The sequence below is a fragment of the Neolamprologus multifasciatus genome, chromosome 8 (genome assembly GCF_963576455.1).
Source record: "Neolamprologus multifasciatus chromosome 8, fNeoMul1.2, whole genome shotgun sequence".
Classification (NCBI taxonomy): Eukaryota; Metazoa; Chordata; class Actinopteri; order Cichliformes; family Cichlidae; genus Neolamprologus; species Neolamprologus multifasciatus.
Window position 1 is genome coordinate 23,094,533 of NC_140446.1, and position 23,330 is coordinate 23,117,862.

The 23,330-nt window shown below is 38.9% G+C and overlaps 1 protein-coding gene and 1 long non-coding RNA gene across 3 annotated transcripts in view; both read right to left on the bottom strand.

The window, feature by feature from the left end:
* slc39a11 (solute carrier family 39, member 11) overlaps positions 1-23,330 on the bottom strand; it is a 186,505-nt gene that overhangs the window by 91,490 nt on the left and 71,685 nt on the right. The window lies entirely within an intron of this gene.
* LOC146513126 (uncharacterized) lies at positions 11,954-21,465 on the bottom strand. The gene is made up of 2 exons (XR_014875720.1): positions 13,449-21,465; positions 11,954-13,415 (listed from the first exon to the last, which is right to left on the bottom strand). It is a non-coding gene; the product is annotated as an uncharacterized LOC146513126 (long non-coding RNA).

Below are 23,330 nucleotides of genomic sequence, written 5' to 3' on the forward strand. Positions count from 1 at the left end.
AAGAACAATTTTTAAGTCACGTCTTTTGGCACTTTGTTACTAGCAGCCTATCATAAAAACATTCTGGGTTTTTTGTTGATTTTTTTAGATAAATCTGCAAAAATGCCAAAGATAATACAGTTTGACAGGCATGCCGTGTGTCCTTAAAAAAAAGAAAGAAAGGACAAGTGGAGGACATAGGAAAAAGCAGAGGGCGTAAAAAACAATTTCCAGCAGATGAACAACTGAAAATGATGTCTTTAAGAATCAGGAACAAAGCAAAACCCTGACACAGGACCTGAGAGATACATCTGACCCTTCTGTTCATCCAGTGGAGTCTCAGTGGAAGAGTGGCCATCAAGAAGCCTTTCTTAAGGAACAGAAGCAGGAAAAAAAAGGCTGAGGTACGCCGAATTACGCAAGAAATAGACTGAAAATGAGTAGCAGCAGGTATTAACTAACTCAAATTTGAGGTTTTTGGTTAAAATCATCACCAGTGTAAGAGGTCAGAAGAGAGATACAATAGTGAGTGTTTACACCCATCCGTAAAACATGGTCAAGGCTCTGCATCATTGGAAAATTATAATAAAGTATGATGAGATCTTGATCTACCATGTAATACCATCAAGATGTTTAAGCATGACAGTGACCCCAAACACACTCCCAATGCACTAAAAGCATACCTTGATTTACAAAAAAACAAAAAACACAAACACAAGGGAGCACTGCCCAGAGCTTGGAGTTCAACCTCAAATAGTGTGTGATCTTCTTGACAGAGACAGACATCCAATATCCAAAGAAGAGCTTTGAAATCTACTTCAAGAAGCTGGAGAAAGCTTGACTCGAGGAATAAACTTGCATCTAAGGGACAAAGGTCACTCTTTCGAGGATGCCAATGTTCACATTTTGGACAGAGAAGACAGATGGTTTGAAAGAGGAGTGAAAGAAACCACCTATGTCCACTGTGAACGACCATCTTTGAACAGAGGGCGGGGCTTATGACACCAACTGTCTGCCATCTATAATCCAGTTTTGAGATCCCTTCCCAAACGCCTTAACGTCCACTCACATCCTGGCCCCTCTGACCTCAGCAAATAGGATGGGGCTAGGTTTCACAATGGGTTCACCCGAAAACTTGGCTGATTGTGACCCACAACCTGTTTTCACACCTTGGCTGTTGTGGAGGATTAATATTTGGACACTCCCATAGGGCTTAAAATCTGGAACTCTGCACCAGTTTCTCTTAGAACTGAAGAAGCTTCTTAGATGAGAGGTGAAACGTCTTCAAGGAAACTTAAAGAAGTCCAGATGCTTTTCTTTCCGAGCTCCTTTGACTACAATGACCTGGATGCCTGAGAACCTTCAGACGTACATCGACTAATAATGGTGGCCATAGCCATTATCTTTCAAGCTCATTACAATTGTACAAAAACAAATTGTTATATACTATATACTGTATACTATATGTCGATGTTTAGTCCATTTTTCAATACATTGCTTTTTTGTTTAAAGAAAATAACAGGTGGCTCAAGACTTTCACACAGAACTATATGTACATAAGTGTCTACATAAGGGTCATGGTTTGGGGATCTTGTCAAAATTGAATAATCAAACTGAATTATGGATTTATACACACAGAAAATTAGTGTCAGATTTTGTTCTCAGTGAAATACCCTCAGTAAAGCATCAGTATTTTACAATCCACTGTAATCTGAATGAAACAAACAAATGTTTAATGATCTGCTTTAGATCCAGACCATAAGAGGTCAGGTTTCACTTCTGCTCAAAGTCCAAATCATAAAAAACTCCTTCAAGCGAAGCCTTAAGAAATCTAAGTTTTATTGAATTAGTCATATAATGTATGAGTGCTTTAATAACAGCTGAGTTATTCCTTAAACAGGCACTGTGATTTTCAAATTAGACAAGCTTGAGAGGAGAACATACATTAACAGACTGCTACGAGACTTAAAAGACAAAGGTTAAGCTAAGGTTGTTTTTAAACAGTTTCACATTTTCACTGAAGTAAAAGAGGTCAATTATTATGAAGCTCAAACAGCAGGTAACAAATGTTGCAATAAGTTTAAACAGTGAAATCGTACGTGTATCTATATATTTCCCCTAAAGTATAAAAGCACAAGCCTGGCCAAATTTAATATTTTTCCTATAGTATCATGAAATGTACAAGCCCAAGCTATAAATGCACCTTTGTTTTGTCAGATTAACCACACACACACACACACACACACACACACACACACAAATAAGCAGAAGTAGTTATTTCAGTGCAGCTCTGCTACATTACACATATATTTCAGCACATAATGATATAGCCGAGTGGTCCTTGACAGATTAGAAGTAATGCAAAGGTGTTTTGTAAGATAACTAAAGAAAAGAAAATGATAGCAAAAGTAGTTTCAAAATAATAAAGATCTAACTAACCCCACCTAACAACAGGTACTCCATGCAGATACACATTAAGAGGAAATTTTGCTGAGACTTCCATCATTCAGGACAGGGTTAATTGAGCAGCACTGATTACGCTTGGATTCATTTAGTTATGACCTGTAAACACAATCAATATGTAATCTGGCAACTAGAAATACTTTCACTGGCTTCTGTGTAATGATGCTTACGTTCAATCCAATGCTTTACAGGTGCAGAGCAACAAACAGGAGCAGCCCTGAAACCAGTTGCAACTAGGTATACACTGAGACACATAATGCTCGGTATTCAGTGACAAACCTCCCACATGTAAACACACAGGGTACAAAGTTACACATAAAATTTCCCCCAAATTATAGCAAGATATTTAAAAACTTGGACCTGGATCATTCCTCCTTTTGAAAAAAGCACCTGTTTATCTTCCTATTCAAAACATGTGATTTTATTTGCTGTGACAGACAAACAGCCCACAAAATGTTTGATAGTGTTCAAAGAAAGTCTCACAAATCCAAATTTTTACCTTTCATCCAACACAGTAATCACCACAAAAAATCTCTTCATTCACAAAGCTATTAAATTAAATACAGCCCATATCACACATGATATGCACATGATTCATTTGCCTTTTTAATAAATTTGCATCTAAATAAATGCTTTGTTTTCCCAAATTACCAGTCACTCTGTCACCCTCTTCACCGATAGACATTTCAGCCAATGACGCTGGCCTCAGAGACGAAGCCATTCAATGGCCGTTTCTAGGCCGGCTGAACGAGTGGCATTTAGAAATAATCAAGGGAAGGATACAATGAGACAGTAAGCCATTTTCCAGAACATCCCGTAATACCTTAGGCAGCACTTAGCGCATTAATATGTAAATGCATCAAACTAGCAGGAGTATACAAAACACGCATTTTTATTTCAACAAACTGCAACAAATTTAACTCTAAAAGATATCCGTAGCCTATAATACATCGGTCCATTTAGCGTTACCAGAGAGAGGATAAATTATTCAGTAAAGTTCAAAACTGATAAGTGAGCCCACTCAGTGAGGCTTACAATATTATTAACACAAAGACAGAGTCAGTTAGTCCCTGGACAAGGAGGATAAATGACCTTCTCCGGCAGCTCGGTGCTTGAATAGCTCAGTGTGTCTCTCTTGATAGAGCGGTGGAACGCTGAGAAAGTAGATAGAGCCACAGAGCAGAAAGTCAAATCTACTGTTGATCATAATCCATTTCACTTGTGCTATACATCAGCGGTGTTCACACCCACGTGCACACGCAGTTATCTCACCTTGGGAAATCTGATGGCGTACAGGCGCTCGTCGTCATTCTTTCTTGTGGCAAATGTGGTTTTGTAACCTCATGTTATTTAAAGACAAATATTTTCTTTCTTCATTTTTCTTTTGCTAAAACAGAAATAGTCAGAGAGGAATCTTTTTAAAAGTTTTGTAATGTTAACAAGTTAAACACAGACCCAGAGGCCAGTTGGTAACCTCCACTTTAGCAGATTGACATTGTTTGCACAAAGTCTGCATGGAAGTGCAATTCAAACTGGCAACAAAGAATCCTTACATTCAAAGTAAACGCTGAAGGCAAATCGTCTTTATTTGTTTGCATCACACTCTTCAGAGATTCACAACTACTTGTAGTTGGCGAGTGTTTGCAGAAAAGCTGACATCCAAGCCTCGGGTGACTGTGTTAATCTGTTAACCCTTTAAGACCTACCACAGAACCAAGTCTGCCAGAGCTTATATTATATTTTTATATGCTGTAGTGCCATTTTTGGGAGCATTTCAAGTTGATATACATCAATACAACCATTATAGCCCAACACCGTAAGCATATAAACTTTGCAAAAAAGAAAAAGTGTGTTTGGTCAATTTTTGCTTTGTTGTAACGATGCTTCTTGGGAATATGTTTTATACTCAGCTCTGCTGCTCAACCCACAAATGAATTTTCCTTACACACCTGGCACCATTTAATGGGAAATAAACAGGTTTTGTAACAATATTGGATTTACTGCCAAGAGCCAAGAAGCATTGTTGGCTCTTTCTTACTTTTAGCTCTGAGTTCATATACACATGTACACCATGGACCTGTCCAGGGTGTATCCTGAAGACAACTACTTCAGTGAATAGTCACCTAATACTGAAGCTTATTTTAGAAATAGCTTTATTACTGCACACATTGAGCAAATCACACTAACTGTGTTATGAATGAGCGAAATGAAAATGGCAAACTACACAATGGGCTTAAAATTAAGTTTTGAACTCATTGTCAAGTCCACAGAGGAAGATTTGATGATCAGACTTTGGTTAAATTTATTCTCAGGGTATTACATTTACTCACATCAAATTTGAGATGCAATTTATGGTCAGTACTTTTATGCAATAGTGATTCAACGTACTGTCATTCAATAACTGCATGGTGTTATTTGTAGGGGAAGAGTGCCATTCCAGTGCTAAAAAACGTCATTGGATATTTCGTTTTATTACTGTGATTAACAACTGTATTAAGTTAACAGCTGCCCTTCTGACGCATTTCTGGCAAAGTAGTGTCTAATGTGTCTAATGTAGCATTACACCATTCTCACTGTGCTGCCCACTCCACACGCAAAATCATTAAAAACTTTTGTTTTATAACTAAAACTTTTGTGTGAAATGCAATGTGTCATATTACAATTAAAAACACTGGAATAAGATTAAATGCCAGCCAAGCTTAGTTGAGCTAACATATGATGAGATGTGATAAAAGAAAATAAGGTTGGTTAATTTACGATACAGTTTGTGGATCCCAAAAGCTGGAAAATGTCACGGCAGCAACATCAATAACAAACTCTAAATAAAATAAGCTCAAAAAGGTAAAACAAACTACAGAAAACAATAAACAGAGTTCAATAGAAAACAAAAAAAAGTGTTAAATAAAATAAAGGAGATTAAACAAGTCTATATATTTCACGCAAACTACAGGAGACAAAGAGGTTTTCTGGAGGGCTCGAACAGAAGGCAACTGGACTTAGGGCAACTAGTGGTTGCCAGATGGTTGTCAGCTGGTTGTCAACTGGTCTCTAGGCCCACTGGGGCGATCGTGGCTCAAGAGCTGGGAGTTCGCCGGAAGGTTGCCGGTTCGAGCCCCAGCTTGGACAGTCTCGGTCGTTGTGTCCTTGGGCAAGACTTGCCTACTGGTGGTGGTCAGAGGGCCCGGTGGCGCCAGTGTCCGGCAGCCTCGCCTCTGTCAGTGCGCCCCAGGGTGGCTGTGGCTACAATGTAGCTTGCCATCACCAATGTGTGAATGTGTGTGTGAATGGGTGGATGACTGGATATGTAAAGTGCTTTGGGGTCCTTAGGGACTAGTAAAGTGCTATACAAATACAGGCCATTTACCATTTACCTTTCATGAGTCCTAAAGCTATGAATAAAGCCACCAGATACCACTGTACTTTAAAGCGCAAATAAACTTTGGAACTGCAGCTCGCACAGATGAACAGATTTCTGGGGAATGGCAGAAAGTGTTGGACACTTCATATAAGCTTATTGTACCTTCAAAAGCCGCTCATGCATTCACACACAAACACACTATAGCAACACCTTTTAAAAATGTACCACAGTCATAAAGCAATACGCAAACCCTACAACCACTGATTACAAGACACTGTGTGTGTGTAAAACTGTGTGAATATGTGCAAGTGGGCCAACATCCTGTCAGATAAAATGAAGTCTCCGGGTCTGGCATCTAGCTCTTAATTAACGGGCTATTAGAGTGGTGGAAACTAAAGTATTGACATCATCACCACCACCACATAAACCACCACACATATGCAGGTACATATTTGTGTGTAATTAGGTGTGGATCCTGTTGACATCTGAGTGGGGATGGTGATAACGATGATTATGAAGTCAAACTGACATCCTGTAAAGAGGCCTAGAGACATGATTATAAAAAAAGAAAGAAAATATGTTTAAACCTTCAGGCTACGTGTATGATGTCAGTGAACTATTATTTTAAACCTTTAAGTAACAGTTGTTAGATATATCAAAGGAAATGCCTGGCACTTCAGAAAAAAATGTCTTCTATTGGCGAAATCTTGATGAGAAGATTATAAATCAGCATTTTCATTTTGGTTGTTCTCTATAATGCTATTTAAAAAATTACATTATCAGTAGGAAATATCTTACAACAAAGTATATTCTGCATACCTCTACTTATTCCATGAACTTTTTTGATTCAAGAGTATTGTGAATCAATGTCATTATTTGGCAGGTGTGGGAGAAAAAGGTGCAGCCGTCATGCTTTGTGCACAGCTCAGAAAAAAAGCTCCTTCTGTTTACATGATTGACATCCTAATGTGTGGAATATGGTGGCAGCAATCTGCAGAGGCAGTCGTGTCTGGGCTTCAGATCATTCAGTCCTCAAATCAGGCCATGCACCAAAGTAAACTCACTTATGTTCAAGTGACATTTCAATCCATCACTTTCATTAAAAGGGCCGTTTGATGGCGACTTTGATGGCTGTAAGAACCTGCAGCAATTATAAAGTTTACTTTTCTCATTGAAAACCACTTTGTCTGCAGGGCCTTTGGATAGAGAAGAAGATGATGAAATCCAACATATTTCTTCCAGGAAAACATCCGCCTATTACTGGTTATGGTATTTTGATCCTGAAGGCTGAAAATCATCTGTCTTTGTAATAAAGTTTCAGTAATGTTTTATTGATTTTTTTCACCTCTGCTGAGTTTACAGAATGCCAGTTTCATGTTTCTGAAAGATTTATCAACAGAGGTTCATATTAGTGTTCTTAAGCCTATGTCACTTTGGTTACAATGACAGCCAAGAAATCTATAATATACAGATTTTACTAAATAAGCAATCTCTCAATGTTAATTTTTAATATCCTTCTCCATACATTTTGATGGGTACACATGTGGTCTTGAGAGAGTTTAAGTCATACTTAGTTGGTAATAAGTGTGACAAGAAAATATAAGCCACACCATAAAACCACCTCTAGCAGACTTAACCGTTGATACAAGGTGTTATGGATCCGTGCTTTCATGTTTAATGGAAATGTTGACTTTACTTTCTGAATGTCACAGCAACAATCAAGACTCAGCAGACCAAACAACATTTTTTTAATCTTCTATTGACCAATGTTGATGAGCCCGGGCAAGTTGTAGCCTCTTTTTCAGGATTGGGACCCATGTTGATATGTGTGCTCAGAGACTCACTTGTATCAGTTGGTTATTTGAGTTAATGTTGTGTTTCTACCAGATTGAAAGAGTTTGACCAGTCATCAGCAAAACATCTTTCTTCAGAAAACTGCTGCTAACTGGATATTTTCTCTATTTTGGATCATTCTCTATAAACCCTAGTGTTGGCAGTAAATCCCCAGTGCCACATTCAAAGTCACTTAAACGCCTTTCTTCAAAATTTCAATGCTAGGATTGAACTTCAGCAGGTTGTAAAGCCCATGTCTACATGCCTAAATGCATTGAGTTGATGTCATGTAACCAGCTGATTAGATATTTGAGATAAATGGCAGTTGAGCAGGTGTACGCAATAAGGTGTCTGGTAGTGTCTATGTATAACAGCCACAAGTACACTCAGAGCCAGATTTCACTGCAGCCAAGTATGCTGTGCATGTTTAATTGGTTGAATATTTCATGCCAGACATATCACACAGAAAAACTATAGGTCTAAAACAAGAAAAAATGGATTTGTGAAAAATTCAAGGAAATACGTGTCAGGAAAAATAATGCTAGTAGTCGTGCTCAGAAAAGCGATGAAAAGGAAAAACAAAGATAGAAGGCGGAGACATTATGTTTAAACTGCTCTTCTGTCAAGCACTTCATCTCTTTGATCTAACACTTAAAACCTTTCTTCTTAAAAGAAAATTGAAATACTAACGCTGCCGACTGGTTTGAAGATGAAGCGCGAGAAAACATAAAGCGCTGAACTCAAAGGGAGGAAATTCTTTTAACAAACACACACAAATTAAATGAGGCAAACACACACCAGGAACAGGGCTCGCAGGGGTAATTAGTGGAATGCTGGCTGAAATAATTAATGAGTTTAATGAAAGTCTGTTTGTACAGTATATGACAACAAATCCAGAGGGTCCAATATCCAAGCCCACTCAGTGTTGGACATCTTGTGTATATGTGCATATGATTTCCAGACAGACACAAACAAGAAAATGTGCGTCCAGGGAATCCTACGCATTCTTCCATTTAGTGGATGAAGTTTACTACTGTATTTACTGCTGGTTATGTTCTCAAATGTGATGGAGGCATTTGGCTCAGGATCATGTGCCTCACCTTTTACACGTACACCGACTGCTTAGTTGATTAAACTATACCTGTTTTTATCATTTAAATTTAAGTTTTCAAAATGCAAGTTAACATCTGTTCGTAGCATTTTCATATATTAAATACCGTTTTATTCAATTCAATTTATAAAGCACCAAATCACAACAACAATCGTCTCAAGATGCTTTATATTGTTAGGTAGACCCTACAATAATTCATACAGAGAAAAACCCAACAATCATATGACCCCCTATGAGCAAGCACTTTGGCGACAGTAGGAAGGAAAAACACCCTTTTAACAGGAAGAAACCTCCGGCAGAACCAAGCTCAGGGAGGGGCGGGGCCATCTGCTGTGACCGGTTGGGGTGAGAGAACGAAGACAGGATAACAGACATGCTGTGGATGTGACTTATATGTGTGTTTCCCTTTCACATTACCTAAGAAGACTGTCTCCCACAGTAAAGGTCATTATGCACCTAGCGCATTGCCACAACAGGTAAGCTAACAGTGGCAAAAATTAGCTGGACGTTAAACAGAGAACATATTAGATTTGTTCTATGGCTTCCTTCGACAGATTAAAGACATGCGTGGTAGAGCAACTGGTGATTTTAAATTGGCGTAGGTGTGAATGTGACCCCTGCAACTGGTTGGAAAATTGATGGATGGATAGCTATTACAAAATAAAATAAATAAATAAAGGAATGTTAAACTATTCTCTTTTCCGTTAGATTCTGTTCCATTTAAAATCTTCTAAATATCTAATATGCTGGGTCACTCTTATATGCAGTACAAATAAAAGTGCAGTTAAAGTCAGTGGCAAGAAAGTAAAGTAACGCAATACAAAAACAAATACCCAGTTGAAAAGTACAAAACAATTGACCACATATCTAGTAGAGGTCAAGTCTGAGAATTTCACACAAATACAGAAGCTACTCAACATCAGGGGATTCTCCTGCAGCCCATTTGAAAAGTATGGTGAAAATTTACAGTTCTTATAGATTTTTTTGTTCTTTCTGCAACTTCAGGTTTTCATTGTATCCATTTTTTTTTCCTGGTGCTTATGTGTGAAGATGAAAACATATTGAGAAACCAATTCCCAAAACATTGCAAGTCTGGCTCTTCATGTTGAAATTTCTACATTTTGTTGCCACTTAGACTAAAAGAAAGATTAGAGAAGATTCAAATGCAGTCAGTCGATAGAAAGTCAACTTGACTTGGGAGACATTGAGTTCTATTACAGAAATACACGATCGTGAATGAAACACTCACCTTAAGAACTATCTCCAAGCTCAAATCGAAACTTACATATATTTATTAGGGGTGCAACAATTCTCGTATCGATATTGAACCGTTCGATACAGTGCTTTCGGTTCGGTACACATATGTATGGAACAATACAAAAATTTTTATTTATTTTATCAACTTTTTGTCTGACGATGCTGTCTGTGTTGAGCACTCAGTGGATCTGCGTTCGACTACTCTGCCTAGGCTGCACTGTCGAGCGCAGATCCACTGAGCGCAGCGCAAGCTAGCAAGACAGAAGCTAAGCTCGTTGCAACATGGCTACTGCCTCAACGCTACCCGAAACTGAAGCTCCCCCACCCTTATTCAGATCTGGCGTCTGGAACTATCTTGGTTTTCATGTGAAGCATGACCCTGATGGTAAGCGCATCATGGACAAAAGTAAAACAGTATGTCGGATGTGCCACGCAATGCTCATTTGGTGGGAACTAGTGCGTTAGCGCAGTTAGCTTGTTAACGTGTTGATGCTATCCAGCCCCACGCACGGGACGAGCGTGGGCGAGTTAACGGAGATTTGCCGCCTTATGCCGTTAATGTCATTTTAACGAGATTAACGCTGACAACACTAGTGGGAACACAACGATTATGACTGCACATTTACGCCGACATCATCGTAGTGCAAAGACAAGCGGAAGCAAGGGGCGATCGTGGCTCAAGAGTTGGGAGTTCGCCTTGTAATCGGAAGGTTGCCGGTTCGAGCCCCTTGGACAGTCTTGGTCGTTGTTGTTGTGTCCTTAGGCAAGACACTTCAGCCGTTGCCTACTGGTGGTGGTCAGAGGGCCCGGTGGCGCCAGTGTCCGGCAGCCTCGCCTCTGTCAGTGCGCCCCAGGGTGGCTGTGGCTACAATGTAGCTTGCCATCACCAGTGTGTGAATGTGTGTGTGAATGGGTGGATGACAGGTTGTGTAAAGCGCTTTGGGGTCCTTAGGGACTAGAAAAGCGCTATAAAAATTATGACAGAAACATCCTGAAAAAACAGACAACACTGACACTGACTGCACTGACAGTGATTGGTGTTTTCTCAAAGTACAAACCCCAAGTTGTACTCCTCTGCGTATCCATTTACCATTTACCAAGCAGACAAAAACAACAAGCGCATGCTACAAACTTTACGCGAGTCATTTAGACAGCACGTTATTCTCCTTATGGGGACCTGATATGTTTAATATGCTGCTGAATATACCCCAGAAAAAGGGGGTATAGCTTTTATTTTGGAAAGGATGCTATATGCTATACACGGGCCAAACTTCAGTCAGGAGAACAACTGAGATTATTCATCCACAATACAAGGTTAGTTATTAATATACTGCAACAACATGGGAATAGAACAGCTGCGAGAGAATTCAACATTAATGAATCAATGTTACGGAAGTGGAGGAAGCGCAGTTTTTTTGCTTTCCCTATATTTCAAAAGTGCTTCATGTCTTTGCTGTGACTGTCGCCCGGCATAATTTGCAGATGATAATGGTTTGGTCGATGCTTTCGACCAAAACAGGCTCAGCTTGATGACATCATCAACACGCGCTATCGCGATAGAGCGATATAGTCAAAATCTCTATCGTTGGCCAAATTTATATCGTTTCTATCGTATATCGTTTCTATCGCCCACCCCTAATATATATATTATATATATATGATATAAGTATATAAGTTTTTTATAATATATATATTATATATATTATATATATATATATACATAAACAGGGAAAAGGAAAAACAAAGGATACGCAGAGGAGTACAACTTGGGGTTTGTACTTTGAGAAAACACCAATCACTGTCAGTGCAGTCAGTGTCAGTGTTGTCTGTTTTTTCAGGATGTTTCTGTCATAATTTTTAATATGTGCTCTGTAGTAATGAGAAAGCTATTTTAGTGACTGTAATAACAAACCACACTATATTTTATGCAGGGATACTTTTTAACAGATCAAATGGCTCTATTTGTTTACACACATCGTACCTACACCATTTCCTTCATCCATGACAGATGTACAGTCATTTTTATATAAAACAGAATTATCTCAACTCATCTCCATCAGCTGAGCTGCTTTTATTGTCACTTTGAGTATTAAATATCTGCCAAGGCAGCTGCAGTAATAAATCTCGTTACTCAGGGCAGCTTTGGGTCAGAAAGAAGAGCGGATTGTCCACTAATTGGAAGGTCAGTGGTTTGGTCCCTGGCTATCTCAGTCTGCAGGTCAATGTATCTTTGGGCAAGATATGGGACAAGATATATCGGGTGTGTTACTGTGAGTGTGATAGGTTAAAAGTGCTCAAAGGTATGGAATAAATGTGACACATGAATCTGTGTGTGAACATCGCTTGCCACATAAAAAGTACTCTGAGAGCAGAGGAAGACCAGAAAAGTGCAAAATTAATACCAGCCCATCTTTGGATAAGCATGCTGAATTTAGATTAAATAAAATTTGCTATATAAATAAAATAGACATTGGAATTAGAGTGGAAAACCCCAATGAAAACACACAAAATGACCCCACATACAGTACTGAGCAAAATCACTGAGTCACCCCTTGTTTTATTGTAATCTGCTTCCAAGGAGTCAGGCTTTCATGCAATTTTAAAGTGATCTTAATCAATAGTTCTCCAAACTTTCTGAAGGTGAAGTTTTTCCTTTGTACAATTTGGCTACTTTTTCATTCAAGCATGAAACTCAAAGAAGGAACCAATGTTGTGTCTACACATAAAAAACTACTTAGTGAGGAACAACTTTTAAATTGTACCTTTAAAAAAACACATAATTTCTTATGAATAATGCCAAAGATTACAAAGTTTGACAGGCATAAAATAGTATATTTTACCTGGCAACATGAGTACTCATCAAAAAAATTTCAGCATTGTGTGAAATGTATGTTTAAGTCAGGGGTGGGGAACTCCAGGCCTCGAGGGCCGGTGTCCTGCAGGTTTTAGATCTCACCCTGGGTCAACACACCTGAATTAAATGATTAGTTCATTTAACTGGATAAGCGGAGGACAAAAAAAAAAATAGCAGGCCCAACAAAGACTTGAGAGATCTGGCCCTTCATCTGATCAATACTGTTTGCAAAAGACTGATCAGAAATGGTCTAAGTGGAAGGATGGCTGTCAAGAATTGATTCTTATGGAAGGGAAACCAAAAGAAAAGGTTGACATATGCCACATTAAACAACAAATGGCAACAGGTTTGATTGAGTGAACACTATAAACACACTGCCAATACAGTAAAGCATACTTAGACAGAAGAACACACAGTGGAACACCGTCATAACAAATATTAACTTGCAAGTTTTTGCCTTATTTTCTGTATTTCCATTTATGTTTACACGTTAGAAGAATTAGTTGCACATATGTCTCATTTTTCTGGCAAAATATAAAGAGCTGACGGGTGGATTGAGACTTTTGGCACAGTACTGTAACTTTATAATATACAGTTGGAGTCAAAGTAAAAACTTTGAAGGCGCTAACTGCCACAGCAACTGCACAGCAGTAATCTGTGATGAAATTAGTTTCAAGCCTGCTACTAAAAATATATAAGTGCCACATCATATTATGTGGGCAGAAACGTATTTAATTATAATAGGAAACTCCAATGTGACATTTCCTGTGAGTGACAAAGATGTTATTGAGAAACATTTTCTTAAATATGAGAAAAAGCTTTTTCAGATGATTTATATGTGGCAGCCGTCTCATGTATTTTAGTCTAACACCTTACCAACGGCATTAACAACCTTTTACAGGTTTCTATTTTCGCTCCAGCCTATTATCCTGATGCATGTCTGCTGCTTTTAGGTCCTTTGATTTGAAGGCACAGATGAAGAAAAACATCCTTGAGCGCTCTCCAAATACTCTTCAGGAAAGAGACTTCTCGCATCACTGAGGACGAGGCTGAAGAAACACAAAGTTCCTTCATCTATCTGCAACAATGCTCCTCTAATGTGCACATAACCCACCTTATTCTTCTAGAATCCCATTAGCTTTCTCCTTTGTTGACATTTCTTCCATCCTCTTATTCATACTAAACCATCACACCTAGTACATTAGGCGTAATTTATTTCCTATGCACACGAATCCCGCCGACAATTGAAGCCCATGGCTCTCAAAATGAAGCATCCAGTTCAATGATAATAGAAGGAACTAATTGCATACAAAGAAAACACCCGAAAAGAGTGGCAAGTAATCTCCATTAAGAATCAACACTCATCATTTTAGTTTTGCTGCATTAAAAGGTGCAAATTCTGCAAAATAAACAAACACAAACCAAATGTAATAATGCATTTGGGGTCGTGATGGTTCATTGTGAAAGAAAAGCTTGCGGTTTTCTGTTTTAATCCTTCTAATTAATGCCTAAAACACAGTAGAGAAGCAGCTGTTTGTTCCTCTGTGGTAATACGCTTGGTATAATGGATGTTTATTTAGCCAGGGGAGGAGACAAAACCACGAGAGATCTTGACTCTGCCAGATAAATCTTTTCTAAGTTGATCCCATTCTGTCAAAGCCCTGTCCTCATTTCCTATCCTGTCATCATCAATATCACGGTTTGTTTTCTGTCAATTAGAAGGAATGTTTTAACAAAAGAACATGACTTCAATAATATGACAGCTAACCAAAGTCATCTGAGTAGGCTAAAAATGCTCAGAGGTAAAATTTACTGTCTTAGTGCAACCATGGATTTACACATTGACAACTGAATAAGATTTGTTAACGTGCTAATTTTTAAACAATAACAAACAAAAAAGTTTTTTTCACTAAAAACAATCACAATCTGCCAAGAACAGGGTGGGTCAAAAACAAGCAGAATCGATAGGGTAGTGATTAATATGTTAACCAAAATAGTACAGTGTAAGCGTAGGAACAGAACCAGCGTGGCAATTCAAATCGATGAGAAGGAGCTGAAGGGGAATCAATATGTTTTTCAAATAGCGGGGAAGCTTTTCTGTTAGGAATTGATGAGGACTGTGTGGGGTCTTAAAGGTAGCTGTTATATCACAACTGAGGTGGAGCACAGAAATTAACCAGAGGCCATTTATTACAAACGATTTTGTCAAGATTTAGCTTAAAGGTGGACACCAATGCCAACCAGTACTTGCAGTAAAAGAAAAACGGAGGCTTATTGTAAACCTGACAATAAAGTTCAGAAGTCTCAACAAAAAAGTATTTAATAAAAAAGTACAGAAACGTAAAAAAACAACAACAACACAAACAGGTGAATAATGAGTACTGACAACTTGCAAAAGGAAAACGGTAGGTGAATAGATGATTGGACAAACACAAAAAATAAAACAAGACTATTTAAACACAGAGGGCTGATTAGGGAGGTAGAGATTGAGGCAGCTTAATTAGGTCTATGAATAAATAGGAACTAAAACCCCAAACAAGACACCACCAGTTAACAATTGAATAGGAAATGAGATAGAGGAGGGAACACAGGGATGAACTGAATTAACAAAAAGTAAGTAGAAAACCAAGGATCTAAAACTAACTAACTAATATTTTTAGTAGATACATCTATGGTATAAATTTCAAAAATCTACATCGCCTCATTCTAAAATGATCACATTCACAAACGTGCGCCCACGTCACCCACCCACCCGGCAGAGTGATGGCACTACAGATTTCACTGTTACTGTGCAGTGAAAAAGTAGTATGTTGCCTTCTTTGTGGTTCCTTTCTTTTTTCCATATTTTTAACACTTACCATGTTTCATATCATCGGACACATTTTAGTACTATTAAATGTTATTTAATATAATTTAACATTAATGTTATTAAGGAAAAAGCTACCTGGCCCTGTGTGGAAAAGTAACTCCCAATTGTTAAATCATGAATGAACTGAAACCACGTATTTTTAGGAAAACTGAGTTTAATTTCACTAGCCACACCGAGTGCCAGTTACTGACGGACCTGTTGATCACTTAAGTAGAACCGGACCGACAAAGTGACGTGGGCTAAAAAAATCCCAAAAGGTAACACATTTAAAGGAATTCATGAACAGATGACAAAACAAAGTTAAAGTTATTTCCAAGGATTTTGGACTTCGGCGAACCATAATATCAACAAATGGAGAAAACGTGCAACACTGGTGAACCTTCCCAGGAGTGCCCAGCCTACCAAAATTACTCTAAGAGCGCATCAAGAAAATTTTGGCTCATCTTACATTTGCCAAAAACATCTCAGTGATCCCCAAGAAAATATTCAGTGGACTGAGACAAAAGCTTTCTGGAAGGTTTCTGTCCTGATACACCTGGCGTGAAATTAACAGCGCCGTATTGATGGAATCATGAATTCTGCCGTCTATCAGAAAATTTTGGAAGGAGAATATCGAACCATCAGTTCATGCCCTGATGCTCAAGCAGACTTGGGTTATGCAGCAGGTCAGTGATCTAAAACACGTCAGCAAGTCCATCCCTGAGTTTTAGTGTCTGGAGTGGTCTAGACAAAGTCTAGACTATAATCTGATTGAGATGCTTTGGAAAGACCGTAAACGGTTAATCGTAACCAATTAACCAACTAGACAATACCACCTCGTTAAATGTCAATTGGCTAGCTGGTTTATTTGTGAAGATGTGATTGGTCCACTTGGATTTTTTTTTCTGTTTGCTGTTTTTTTTATTTAAAAACAAACTGTTTCACATTTGGCAATGATCCTGATGAAGGCCACAAGCTAAAATGCGTTGGTCACTTAATAAAGTTGTTCCCTATTACTTTAAGTGTCGCTGGAGTCTTCCCGTCATCAGATCTTTGTCTTCTCCATGCACCTTGGAAGTAGGTGAAGTTCTTCCACAAATATTTGTTGCTATCAAAGACCATAAACAGGCCATTCTTGCTCTAAAAAGGCTGAAAATTATAAAAAGAAGAGTGGGCTACGACATGTAAAAGACTGAATGCTAGTTTTTGACTGCAGGTCTTGCTTCCAAAAGTGGTACAACGAATTTACAGAGCACCAGGTAGGTTTGGCTTCTTCTAGTGCCCTCTAACTCAGAGAGACAGACATTTTGATTCCATTAGTTTCTTTTACACTGCTTTTAATAAATCATTTTGCTAACACTATATAAAAAAAACACAATTATTAAATAGTAAATCGATAAACATTATCTGTAACACATTTACCCTTTGTTTATCAAAGGGTGTGAATGACAGAGGACCAAGTGTAACAATGATGATGCAAGCAGTAGTGTTAGTGAAGGTCAATGTGTTTAAATACCAAAGCAATGTACAGTGCACAGGAGAGGTGGCAGGCAGGGTGGAGTGGGTGGAGATGAGTGTCAGGGGTGATTTGTGACTGATGGAAAACATTAGGAGTGAAAAGCAAATAAAGCATTCTTTTAGTAGTTGCATAGGTTGTTTCCTCATTGCATCATTTGGGTGCTTATTTGTTTAGTTGTCGTCTTAAAACCTTATTTTGTGTTAAGACCAGAATAGAACGAGAGGATTATGATTGAAAATGTAAACTAGATTATAAAAGGCAGCAAGAACAAAACAAAGTGTACTGCAGAAAAAAATTAATGGAAGATGAAACCTCTGTTGCACTAGCGCATTAGAGGAAGCGCAGGTGGACCTATAACATCTGTAGTCCCAGCTGGCCTTTTCAACAGCATCAGTATCTCAGAAGTAATAGAAACAATACAGTAATAAACATCATGCTCAGCCTTGCCCACACTCATTTTGTAACTTGGAAGAGAGCTGTAGGATGGACGTTGTGATCAAAGATTTGGTTTTTTGTTGTGTTTTTTACTTGTCCCTGAAACTTGTTCATTATCATATCATATTCTTAGATTATAATCAACATCAACAAATAGGAATTAAATTCCTGTCATGAATAACTGCCATCAATGAAAAGAACTATGATTTAGGGTGAAAGACCAAAAAACTAGGAGGTTTGCTCACAAAATGAAAACCACTGACAGCTAGAGACTCAAAAGACCATTTTATAAAAGGCCAATGGGAAATGCTGGAACCTGGTATTTCAATAGGAGTTACATGTAGCAACCACTTTACATCAGAAGCGTTCACCTAAAGCCTTAGTAACACAGACCTAGAGACTGTTAAGCAATCCCCTAGCAACCACAATTCACAGGGAAAAAATGTTGCTAGAGGTTTCTGGCTGTCGCTGGGTGAAATCTGTGTGCTGCCCCAAAAATTGGTCGCTAGCAGATTGCAAAGACTGTTCAACTTCAAAGTAAAAGTCTTGCCTTTCCACCAGAACACATTTCAAAAGGCACAGCTTTTAATTTGACAGTACATCAACTAACTTTCTGAATTGTGCATTTTCTTCAGAAACTGCTGGTTACCTGGGGGTTGCCAGGCAGTTGCAGACCAGTCTCTAGACCTGTGTGAGACTGGAGCCTAAAACAACAACAACAATAGGATACTAATGTAGCTGCCGTGCTGCTAAACGTAAACAGAGACACATCAAAGGACAAAAAAAAAAGAGCCTAAGGCGTTGATCCACCTTCCAAACTTTGCTTCCTAGATGACCAATGCAACCACATTATCGACCAGAGCCGGTCCAGGAAGGACCGCACCACAGTATCTGGAATCCCTACTATGACAGGGTCTCCTATCCCTCTGCCCTTCTTTAGTTGCTAAAAATGTGATGAATGTGTTTTACTTTATCTACTGACAGAATATTTACTCACTGCCAGTAGCAGAAGAAATTTTATCTGAAACATGGAATCTCTCAGACAAGCAGTTATATTAGTTGGAAAAAACAGGTAAAACAGTGTGGTGTTAGATGTATTTAGGGTTTGTTTAGATTATCAAGTGCAATATTGAATATCATAGCAATTATAGAAGATGCATGCTACTGTAAAACACATAACATCAGCATTTTGTCTCAGCTGGCTGTAGTTTACATGACTATGGACAAAATATCAGCTCACTGTTGCAGGAGTTAAAAACATAAAGAATAAGAAATGTTCCTATTTTAAGGGTTGTTTTCAGAAAATACAAAGTAACAGTGCTCTCATAGATTTTAGGAGTTAACTTTTGTATTTGGTGAGGTTATGCTGTTTTTGTCAGGCCTGAAAAGGTCAAGAGTGATGTAGCCTTTTGGAGCACAGTGACCTGTCTTTGACATATTTTAGCTCTGGAATGAGGCTAGAGGACAGTAGCTGCTTGTACCAGTACAGAGACTCTACAGGGTGGGCCATTTATATTGATACACCGTAATAACATGGGAAGGGTTGGTGATATTAAATTCCTGTTTGTGGCACATTAGTATATGTGAGGGGGCAAGATGGGTGGTGACCATGGTGGCCATTTAGAAGTCGGCCATCTTGGATACAACTTTTGTTTTTTCAATAAGAAGAGGGCCATGTGACACATCAAACTTATTGGTAATGTCACAAGAAAAACAATGGTGTGCTTGGTTTCAACGTAACTTTATTCTTTCTTGAGTTATTTACAAGTTTCTCTTTGTTCACAGCCATTGACATGTCGAAGAGGTTAACACATAAGGAGCGGATCGAAATTATGTTGATATCTGGTGAACGCAGTAACTGGGTCATTGCAGCAGATTTCAATGCAAGACACCATACGAGACCACCCATCTCCCATGCTTGCTAAGTTTCGTGAAACTGGTTCAGTGTTGGATTTGCCAAAAAAGGGGAATGCAAGTAAACTGTCACTAATGAAGAAACATCAGTGGCTGTCCTAACTTCATTCAGCAAGAGCCCACAGTGTAGCACTCGCCGCATGTCATTGGAGAGTGGCATTAGTCGGACAACCCTTCGGCAGATATTAGCTACTCACAAATGGCACCCTTACAAACTCCAGCTACTGCAGCATCTCAACGAGGATGACCCAGATCGGTGCACAGAATTTGCAGAATGGGCAAAACAAAATTTGGAACAGGACCCTCAGTTCACGCAGAAGATTTTGTTCAGTGATGAGGCAAACTTTTATGTGAATGGTGAAGTTACCAAACAAAACCACCGCTATTGGTCTGACACTAACCCACATTGGATGGATCCCTCCAAGACTGTTGGAACAACAAAAGTGATGGTTTGGTGTGGTATATGGGATACAACAATAGTGGGTCCATTCTTCATCAATGGAAACCTCAAGGCCACTGGATATTTGAAATTGCTACATGCAGGGGCGGATCTAGAAGGGTGGCATGGGGTGGCAAGTACCACCCTAAAATGATCCCTTGCCACCCCAAGTGCCACCCTAGTTTTGCATATGACAGTCTTGTTTATTAAAATAAGATGGCATTAACAGTTTGAGCGTAGTTACAGTCAATACTGAATATAAATGCTAAAACTGAATATATTGCATAGTGTTCTACCCCTGCACCATTAACAAATGGTTTAGCCCATAGCAGGACCGGCTTTTTTCTTGTTTTCAGTAGCAAGCGATGTTTATGATTTTAGCGTTTTCTAACAAAAAGCGCGAAAACAGTAAAGAAAGGAAAAAAGCCACCTCTTTCCTTTTGGTGGAAAAATGTACCATGTCGTCCAATTAAAAAAAAAAAGTCAACACGTGGGATTTGGTTGTTTAGGAAGAGGGAAAATTTTTGGGAGTGACGGTAACGGCAGCGAGACAGAGCGAGAGAGAGAGAGAGCGAGAGAGAGAGAGAGAGAGTTTAGATGTGGGAGATTTGTGACGTTTAGTGTGGAGTGTATACTTAGTGTGTTGTGCTGTCTTGTGTAGTTGTTCTGTTGTGTAGTCGTTTTGTTTAGGGTGTCAGTGAGGGCACTAATGAATGTCACAAAGGCACATTTGCAACGTAAACACTGTCACTAAGTAGAAAACCAGCGGAGTGATACACCTCCTGTTGTCAGGCCTGCAGGTTTATCCCTGTGCTGTTCTCCTCTGTCAAACGTTTTTGTTTTTTTTTTTTACTGGCACACATCATTTGTGGGGCATCTTATTGCGAAACTTGATTGTTCTCTCATTTTAATTTTAGTAATATTTTTAAATGGTTGTACAAACTGAAAAAAACGGCAGGTGTATTGGCTGCATTTTTAGATAAATAGTTGTATATGTTTACAAAATGTACAATTTATATTTGCATTTCAAGTTATAAAAATTTACTCAACATGTCTGTGTTTTTTTTTTACAATAAAAAATACTACTAGGATTTTAAGTTATTTGTGTGATTTCAGATCAGTAATACTAATGCAAATTACACTGACATTTTGTGTAATTTAAGCTGTAACAATGTGACTGTTTTCTAACAAAAAACAGTGAAACTTAAGTTAGACTTGTGTTTGTAAATGAACCGCCCAATGTTGTGTAGCTTTCTGGATTTTATACTACATATTTATTTATCATACAGGCTATACAGTACATAGCATCAAAACGCACATGTTTTATGTAACTAAAGTGTGTAATTATGTGGGCAACAGCCAATAATTAAGTTATAGACTTTATTTATATGAAAAACTTGTATACTTACTGCATTTGAATCATTTTAACCATATGTAACCACCTGCATGAGTGGGGTTTTTTTTGGGGTTTTTTTTTTTTTTTTTTTGGGGGGGGGGGGGGGGGGGGGGGGGGGGGCTTTGATTTTGCCACCCCATTTGATTTCTTTGCCACCCTCATGCCACCCTAAGAGAATTTCTCTAGATCCGCCCCTGGCTACATGATGATGTGTTTCCCTCTTTATGCACTGAAGCTGGCACGTTCCCTGAGTTTTTCCAGCAAGATGGTGCACCACCACATTATGGGTGCCAGGTCCGAGCATTCCTAGATGAACAGTTTCCTGAAAAGTGGATTGGTCGTCGTGGACCAGTTGAATGGCCCCCAAGGTCTCCTGATCTGACCCCCTTAGACTTTTATCTTTGGGGTCATCTGAAGGCAATTGTCTATGGTGTGAAGATACGAGATGTGCAGCACCTGAAACTAGGGATACTGGATGCCTGTGCTGGCATTTCTCCTGCGGTGTTGCTATCAGTGTGTGAAGAGTGGGAGAAGAGGGTTGCATTGACAATCCAACACAATGGGCAGCACATTGAACACATTTTATAAGTGGTCAGAAACTTGTAAATAACTCATGAAAGAATAAAGTTACATTGAAACCAAGCACACCATTGTTTTTTCTTGTGACATTACCAATAAGTTTGATGTGTCACATGGCACTCTACCTATTGAAAAAACAAAAGTTGTATCCAAGATGGCCGACTTCTAAATGGCCACCATGGTCACCACCCATCTTGAGGAGTTTGCCCCTCAAATATACTAATGTGCCGCAAGCAGGACTTTAATATCACCAACCATTCCCCTTTTATTACGGTGTATCCATATAAATGGCCCACCCTGTAATTCCGTATCAGGGGGGCAGGCGTAGGATGGGGGTTTTCAGAACTGGATGATCATGCTTGCTGTAATATGTGTGTTCGTCTATTTGCCTTTCCATAATAAATGTATTATACTACCCATCTGTGTCTCCTGAACAATTATTTCTGCATCACAGCAACTTTGATCTCATCAAAATTTCTAATCCAAAAGAAACATGATTTTTAATGTAATTTTTCCACAGTGGTTATATTTATTTTCAGTAATGTCTCAAGTTCAAAAGCAGGGGACAGTTTTCCTGCACTCCTCTGGCTGCCACAAACAGCTTGGCGCCAAGCTTTGTTTAGCGGCAATCAAATTAGGGCCTTTGTAACCTGACTCTAGACGGTTAGCAAATGCTAAATTGAAATTTTGTGGTACGGAATTATGCACCCTTGTTGGTTATGCATAAGCTCTGTTTAAAAAAAAAAAAAAAAAAAAACTGGTAGCAGAGGAATGGAAGAAAACAATTGGAGAGGAGTGTAAAACACTTAGAAAGCTCCTGTGTTTGTGGATGTGTCCGTGTCTGAATTCATACCTTCACAGTACAACGTGAGCTTATCAGGATTAGCAGCCGTCTCGTAAAACGTAGCGTCCCTACACTGAGTCTCAATGGTAACTTGACAAATCCCCCCAAGCAACCTGCCGGCCATTTCGTCTGATCAGAGATAACAAGTTCCGCAGAAGGGTACTGGGCAAGTATTCCCTGAGCCAGGAAGCCTGGAGGACAGCTTTTAACTAACAATTGCCTTACCATCAAAGCGCTGCTGACAGCATCCTCTGCGAGCATCTGTGTGGGTGTGTGTGAGTATGTGATTGTGTAGCTTAAAAGGCACACTCCTTGGCCCAAGAGGAAGGCTATCTCCCACAGGGATCCCCTGTCCTGCTGTGAAGTAGTCTCAAAAGCGTACAAACTGGCTTACAGGACTGTTGAGTCACGCTACCTGCCAACTACTTACATGTAAAAACATCCACTGGCTGCTCAATTTTGATATTTGTGGCACATCTTAAGCTAAGAAGCTACACCCAA